Below are 7,449 nucleotides of genomic sequence, written 5' to 3'. Positions count from 1 at the left end.
CCTCACCTGCCTCGTAGGAGGAGAATAACCGTGCTCACCAAATACGTGTGCTTGTCTGAAGTTTGGGGAGTAGGAAGAGGATGGAATAAACTGACCAGAGGTGGATCCTGGTAGAGTGGGGCTGCTGCATATTCAATTCAGGGGCCTTATTTAAGAAAAAGAATACAAAATTGTGAGTCTGAAATAAGGTACAAAAGTGAGTATTTCTTTGAATTAAGAAATTATAATAAATTCCTGTTTTGAGAAGCTGAAAAATACCAAAAACATCACAAATTCCCAACTCAGCTTCCCCTCAGATGGATCCCCAGAATGCCAGTGGCCACTCCCTACTCAAGGTCAAGTGGTCCAGCTGGGAAATAGAGTGGAAAGAGACAGTGGTCTCTGCTGGCTGCTGCTAACTGTCAAAAGCAAATGACTTTTATAAATTTCACATGACTAGGTGACCACGTGGACTCATTTCTAGGTCCCTGTTGGGGCCTTGGAAAGAGGCACAGCAGTGAGGAGCCCAGAAACTAAACTTCACCGTTTTCCCAGTAACCCCACAACTGGAGTTGAAGGCTGTATATTATCTCTCAGGAGCAAGGGCTCTGGAGTCAGCTGGACCTGAACTTCAGCCCTGGCTCAGACACTTCCTGCCTTCTTTGGGCAAAGACTTGATCATTTGTAAAACCGGCATGCTAACAGCATCTACCTTTCAGTCTCTGGGAGATTACAGGAGATAAGAAAGGGTCCAGTAAACTGGATGGGCCTAAGGCGGCCAGGTTTAGCAAAGAAAATTATAGGACATCCAGTTACATTTAAATTTCAGAGAAAAGTGAATACTTTCTTAGTATACGTATGTACCACCTATTGCCTAGGACATACTTACACTAAAACTTGTTCCTTGTGTCTCTGAAATTCAAATTTATCTGGGCTACCCTGTATTTATGGAGCTTAGCAAATGGCAGTGGTTGACATTGTTTTGGACTGAGGCATCCTGGTGTTCCCTAGCCAGGCTTCATAAATGTTAGAAAGTGGGTGAGAGGGAAAAAAAATGCTGCATAGACTCTGTTCAAGACAGTTTATTGCAGAGAAGACTGAAAGAAGTGACCAGGAGAGGAGGAGGTAAGTGGGATGCTTTCATCTGAGGGTATGTGTGGAGAGGATTATACCACTGACTTTGGGTAACACAGTTAAGTTCTTGGGACCTCAGTTTCCCCTACCTGTAAAATGGGTGAAAGGAGATTGCTGAACTCTCCTGCAGATAGTACCTGAAATGACACTTTCTCATAATCAGAGGTCACCTCCTCAGAGAAGTCTTCCCTAACTACTTCAGCCGAGATGACTGTTCCCTTTTCCCAGTACATAGTTTTCCCCCTCCATAATAATTATAACTTTCTGAAATTGTCTTGATTCTTTACTTGATTGATTACGGCCTGTCTCCCCATGTAAGTTCCGGGAAGGCACAAAACTAGTCTGTCCTGTTTTAGCCGAATCTCTCAGGAGCTGTAGCTGGCACAGGAGATGTTCCACATATGTTGAATGAATGAATGAATAGGTGGCTGAATGAATGAATTCACTGTCACGGTGGAGGTTCCTTCCAAGCAGTCTTTCTCTTCTCGGGGGCCATGCCTGTGTTGCGGAGGGAGGAGGTGTGGGTGTCGGTGGGTGGGGAGGAGGCTGGGCCCTCGCCTCCTCCAGGACCGGCTGGAGCGAGCGCGCTCGTCCCGGCTGCAGGCGCAGAGAGCGGCGCGGCGGCAGCTGCAGGGCCGAGCCCGGCGCCCCGCGTCCAGCCGCCGGGGGTGTGCGCCCGCGGAGCCCAGCGCTGCGCCTCGGCGCCCCCACGCGCCCACGCCGCGGCGCGGGGACCCGGGCGGGGGCAGAGGGAGGGCCCGGCTGAGGGAGGGGAAGGGGCCGGTCCTCCCCGCGCAGGCAACGGCCGCAGCAGCCCAGGAGGCGGAGGCAGCGGCGGCAGCAGAGGCGGCAACGTGCCCGCCGCAGTCAGCCCGGCTGCGTCCGACCCGCGCCCGCCCGGCCGCCCGCACCGTGCCGGGGCGCCCTCTCCACTGCGCGCGGTGAGTACTGCCGGCGGCGCCCAGTCCGGGCCGCCCGCCGGGATTCGTCGTGCCGGGGCTGACCCGGACCCCCTGGCCTGGAGCCTCTCTCCCGCACTCGGCCGGCCGGGGCCTCCGCAGCTGTCGGGGCTCCCGGGGTGCCTCAGGCGCCGGGGCAGCGGAGACAGCGCGCAGATTCTGTCTCGGGAAAGTCGGTCCCAGGCTCCGGGCCTCAGTTTCCCCGAGCGCCTGGGAGGCGACGACCCTGAAGTTCGCACTCCCGCGCGCGGGACAAGTGCATGGCGCGCAGGCTGTGTGGACTCGCCTGGGTCCTCCTTGTTTGGTTCGTTTTATGGCCCAGGTGGTTCGGGATAAGGGGCGCTCCTCTAATCTTACCAAGAGGCGCCGGGAGCCAAGAAGACAAACTCACGCCCTGGGACGCTGATTTTGTAGTAACCGTGGAACAAACCTCTGGAATTCCCGAGATGGGACTGGAACGGCCCACTGACCCTTTTTCTAGCTGTATTTCTTTTTGAAGTCCTTTTACGCCCGGCCTGCTCTGGTCCAGCTCTCCGGGCTTTGTACCGGAACCGGCGTCCTGGCGCTGGCTGAAGTTGGAGTTTAAACTTAGAAAACTTGACATCAAGAGGACGTTTAGGAAGGAAGCGAGGGGTTTGTTGTCATGCGAGAAAGCGGAGAATGGAATTGTTTTTTTAGCCGTGCCGACTGTAGGCTAAACGGTCGTGCTGGCCCGAGCTCCTTAAATATATTTACTGCCCCAAAGAAATAGGTTGTAAGCTCAAGGAATATTGGGAAAGCTTAACTGGGGAAAATACTCGCATCACAAAATCCTCAGTGCGCGTTTCTCAGCTGCTGAAAGCGAAGCGCTTTGACGGTGCGAGGTTCTTACTCCCCGTAAGCGAAGCCTCGCTTAGATTAAGAGTTGACAAGCATGTCCGCTGCTGTGTTCCGAATGCTCTTTAAAAAGCAAGACTGATGCTGCGTTTTTAGGATACCGTTTTATTTTCTTCCCTCTTTCCCCGAAATGCAACGTGATCTTTTTTTTTTTTTAATAACACTGAGGTATAAATCACCCCTGGTGCAGGTAACTTTTCATTACGAGGTGCAGTGAAAGGGGTGAACATCGGAGTTGGGTGTTGTGAGCAGGACAGAGGCGAGGTAGAGTGATTTACAAACATCAAGTAAGAATCTGAGTGCTGAATTAGGTTTGAGTTAGGGAGCTCCCTTCCAAAGGAAATTATAACCGGCGGACAATTGTATTTCAAGCCGAATCTATTAATTTCGCAAGCCTTTTCTCGCTTGAGTGAAATTTCTGCTCCCAGAGTGTGAGTACAGAGGTAGTAGCCGCTTTCCAGCTATGGCTCTTTTGGGTGGGGTGGGGGAGGGAGGGGCTGGAAGAGGGACCCCTTTTTAAAATAGTTTTTGTGAAAAAAATCTTCTAGGCAACTTTACCCAAGAAAGATTCACTTTTTTTTTTCCTGACTTTTCTCTTACTTTCACGTTGAACCCCTTCAACTTTGTAGTTTCTTGCATTTAGAAATCCTCAGACCAGGAAAACTTAATAAGTAATTTATATAACAAATGATGATGGTGGGAGGCTTGCTTTAGACTAAGCATAAAATCATATTTGTATTCTAAATCTCCTTGCCTCTTGAGGAAATTCTCAATTTTGCCATTTTAACCAATGTAGCTAGATCTGAAAAGACCTGCACTTTATATTAAAAAAAAAAAGCAATTCATGTGTCCCAAACATAGTAGTCACTCCATTCTTCTCTTGCAACTAGCTTCACAATATTATGAACTATTTTATCTTAAAGGAATTGGCATTTTTTTCCCTCGGTCTTGAAATAGTTCTCCTTGTGTTGTGGCTGTGTGTATGGGAATACTCTATAAACACATCAGTCTTTCCTCATAGGAAATAAAACAGAAAGTCGTTATCCCAATACTTTGAGATTTTGGAAAAAACAGATGTTTTAATCACTTAAGTTTTAGATTCTTCTTTTCATACCTTTTGTGTTGTATTAAACACATCATAAAGAGATATGATTTGTTGGCTTGTTATAGGATTACCATTTGGCAACAACACCCAAGACATGCTGTTTCAAATATGCGGTATTACTTCTGCTTTAAATTGCATGGACGAGATCGCAAGCCTTGTTCCAGACGGATAAATTGATAAAATGCTAGCTGCTGTTGGGAGAGCAGAAAAGTCCTCTGCACAGAGCGCTCTGCGGTGCGGCCGAGTACATTTTGAATTAGGTTGAGCCAGCTCCTGAAACCCTGGCAGTTTTGTGCAAGTCGCCGCAGTCCAGGCACGTCCACTTTAAGATGTTTTTTTTTTTGATTCCCCCATGACAAGATGATTCCTTTCCCACAAAGAAGAAACCGTTTCCTTATTTTTTCAGTTACTTTTCCAAAGATAACTTGTGTCAGGCACAAGAGACCAGAGTTCTGCTGAAAGCCAACCGTAACTGGCTCCGAATGAGGACCCGTTCTTACTTCTTCCACCAGATGTTTTTGAGGTGTCTTCAGCTGGAATGCCCAGTTTGAAACTAATTAGGCCAGCAGTAAACTCCTTGTATAATAAAATCGCAGGCCGTTATGGTGCAGAAGTGGGGTCCCCAGCAGCTCGTGAAGCTCATGACAGATGCCTCTCGGCAGAGAGAGCCCATGGCCATCAGGAGGACATAAAAGGCGTGGAGATACCTCATGTAGATTTTTGCCTGTCCCTCAATGTCCAAGCACCCACACACAATAATCACATTCTCTTCAACAGGGAGATGGGTGGGAGTTGCAACAGGCATTGAGTTTTTTCTTTGCTGGAAGGGCCTCTTAGCATAAAAATGCTTGGGGAAGAAGCAAAACCATAAGTATTAGGCAGTGGCCACAGGTCTGAGGTGGAGTGTTGTGTGTTTTGTATGTTGGAGTGTGTGTGTGTGTGTGTGTGTGTGTGCGCGCGTGCACGCGCAGGGTGAGAAGGTCCCTCTCCCCCAGGCACAGATAAAACGCAAGGCGCTCTGGCCTGACATGAATTCCTTCCTGGAGAGGATAACCTTGCCCCCCCTCCCTCTAAGATTTTTTTACCTACTTCTCTTTATGTAATTATCCTTATCTGGGGAGGCAGGGGATAGTTGTGGAGATGAAGTGGCTGGTTATTCAGTTACCTCCAAAGGCAAACCTTCTGACACTTGCCAAGACTGGGTTTTGTTGGTGGAAGGAAACTTTTGTTTTCCCTAGCTCGCTGCTCTGAGAAAGGAGTTGGTGGATTCCGCTCAAAAGGAATCTCTTTACAGAGAATTAACCCCAGAGCTGAGAAAACACAGCCTGTTGACAGAAAACACACACACACACACACACACTCACACCCCTACAATGCCTTGCTCTTCTCCCCGCCACCCTCCCTGATCCCTGTCCCCCAGTATCATTAACAGCCTCCCCAAGGGCCCACTTTCTGTCTGCCTATCGCTTGTGGCTCTTCAAAAAGTCCCAAACATACAAAACAAAAGGAAGACTCCGGGAGGGAAATAACCAGCAGTAGTTCTCTTGGAGACAATGCTTCATTTTCGTATTTGAAGATCTTAACTGACCTAATGGTGTTTAACTCACACCTCTTCTAATCTGAGGCTAGACCCCCTCAACCAGGTGGCAAATACTCGAAATGACTGTCTGGGACCCACTGTCTTGCTGTCAGTGAATCAGAGGGGCCGGGAGCTAGTTGTTGGTTGCGTGGGATTGAAAATCAGTTTCAAGCTAGGAGAGTACCTGCCAGGTGTAAGGGGGCCAAGAAAGCCACAGGCCTTAACATTTATTGTTGCTGCTTTTTTTCTTTCTTTTTGCTCACTTGCCTTGTATATGTTCCTTTGCCATTTCTCCTCGCTTAAATTATATCCTTGTATGTAATAATAATGATGAAAAGAGTTTGAGCATTAGTATGCCAGACTGGAAGTCTTTGCTTGACCTGTATTTTCAGGATGGGTCTCACAACAACATTTTGAGTTAGGCATTATTATTACTATTATTATTGTTATTGTTATCCCAACTTTGTTAACAAAGAAACTGAGTCACAAATCAGATGATTCACGAAGGACTGCAGGGTGAGTGAGTCTAGGCCTTCAGCCCTCTGCTGCCTGTGCTGTGAAAGGCTTGCCTCAGAGAAAATTCCTGCTTTCATTTCCCTCAGAGAGAGATGCTGAATTTCGATAATTTTAAATGCGCTGAACACAATTATTTTCTGATCTTTTGTTGTTGTTGTTTTGAACAGCAGAAAAATCATCTTAAATGTTTAGAAAACACAGATCTGGGCTTTGGTGAATCACAGTATTTAGCAGGTTGTATATGGTTCTGTAAAGGCGGAAAAAAAATGACTGTTTATTTACAAGGGCTAATTTGATTTGTTCCTTCGATACTTACAAGACTACACATTTTCAGTTCCTAAAAAGAGTCAATAAATTTACCGGCAGTGCCCAGGCCCTAAAATGTTACGGGAGGCTGTCCCAACTCAAGTTTACCGGAAGGTGCTGGATCGCTATGGGTGGGTGGTTGTTTGGGGGTTAGATTATAAACATTTGGAGAGCGAAGAATAATTTGGAACAGGTGGTCCCAAGAGTCAGGTAACCGGAATGATTTATCTTTGCCACTTTGAAGGTTAAGGGAAGCCGTTGGTGGCCTGAATCTGGGATAGGCGGATGGAGGGACAGCGAGGGCTGCGAGGGCCCCCATTTTGGGACAAAGCCTGAAGGGGTGGATGAGGGGGTCTCTGCGCACAGACCCAGGTCTGTAGAAAGCAGGGCTTCGTCATCCCTGTCATCGCCCTTCTGATGATACTAGTTAGGGCACAGATGAGGCCGCTTGGACTTTTTTGAAAAGGCTGCCTCTGCCTTCAGATATACGCAGAAATTTAAAACGGGAACTCAGAACAGCCAGCCGAGGAGACAGGTTTACTTCTTACCAGTTTCGAGAATGTGCACATGGCCAACTGTCTTTGCTCCCAAATGCCCATTTAGACACGCTTAAAAATGAACCAAGTATGTAAGAGGTTCGAAATTATTTTGTCAGTTAGTATCTATAGTTTTGTGTCCATCACATGACAATTACATGTGATTTCAATGGCGTTGAATTTTTTCCCCCTCTAGTTTCCTTTTGGGGATCTAGTAAAGTTAGATTCTTAAAATCTGAGCATTCCCAGATTTAATATATCCATACATATCTGCGCAGTCATTCTGAGAGCTGTCATCTCTCTATAAATTTAACTAAAGGAAAAATGAAAAAAATCGACATTTTTTCCCCCAAAAGAGGAACTGGAGGGTTTGACTACCGTATGAATACAGCAACTTACTTTTGTCTCACATCAGTTGAATCTGTCAGCTCCCCAGTCTTCCATCTCCTAAGAATAGTC

General features: G+C 47.3%; 1 protein-coding gene across 1 annotated transcript in view; it reads left to right on the top strand.

Annotated features, from left to right (window-relative positions):
- The first annotated feature begins 1,946 nt into the window (after positions 1-1,946).
- Positions 1,947-7,449, top strand: part of EYA2 (EYA transcriptional coactivator and phosphatase 2) — a 214,808-nt gene continuing 209,305 nt past the window's right edge. The window contains exon 1 of the mRNA XM_031433690.2: positions 1,947-2,054. The gene's annotated coding sequence lies outside the window, so the exon portion shown is untranslated. The remainder of the gene's footprint in view (positions 2,055-7,449) is intronic.

This window comes from Camelus dromedarius, chromosome 18 (assembly GCF_036321535.1).
Source record: "Camelus dromedarius isolate mCamDro1 chromosome 18, mCamDro1.pat, whole genome shotgun sequence".
Taxonomy (NCBI): Eukaryota; Metazoa; Chordata; class Mammalia; order Artiodactyla; family Camelidae; genus Camelus; species Camelus dromedarius.
This window is presented reverse-complemented; position numbering and strand designations above follow the sequence as displayed.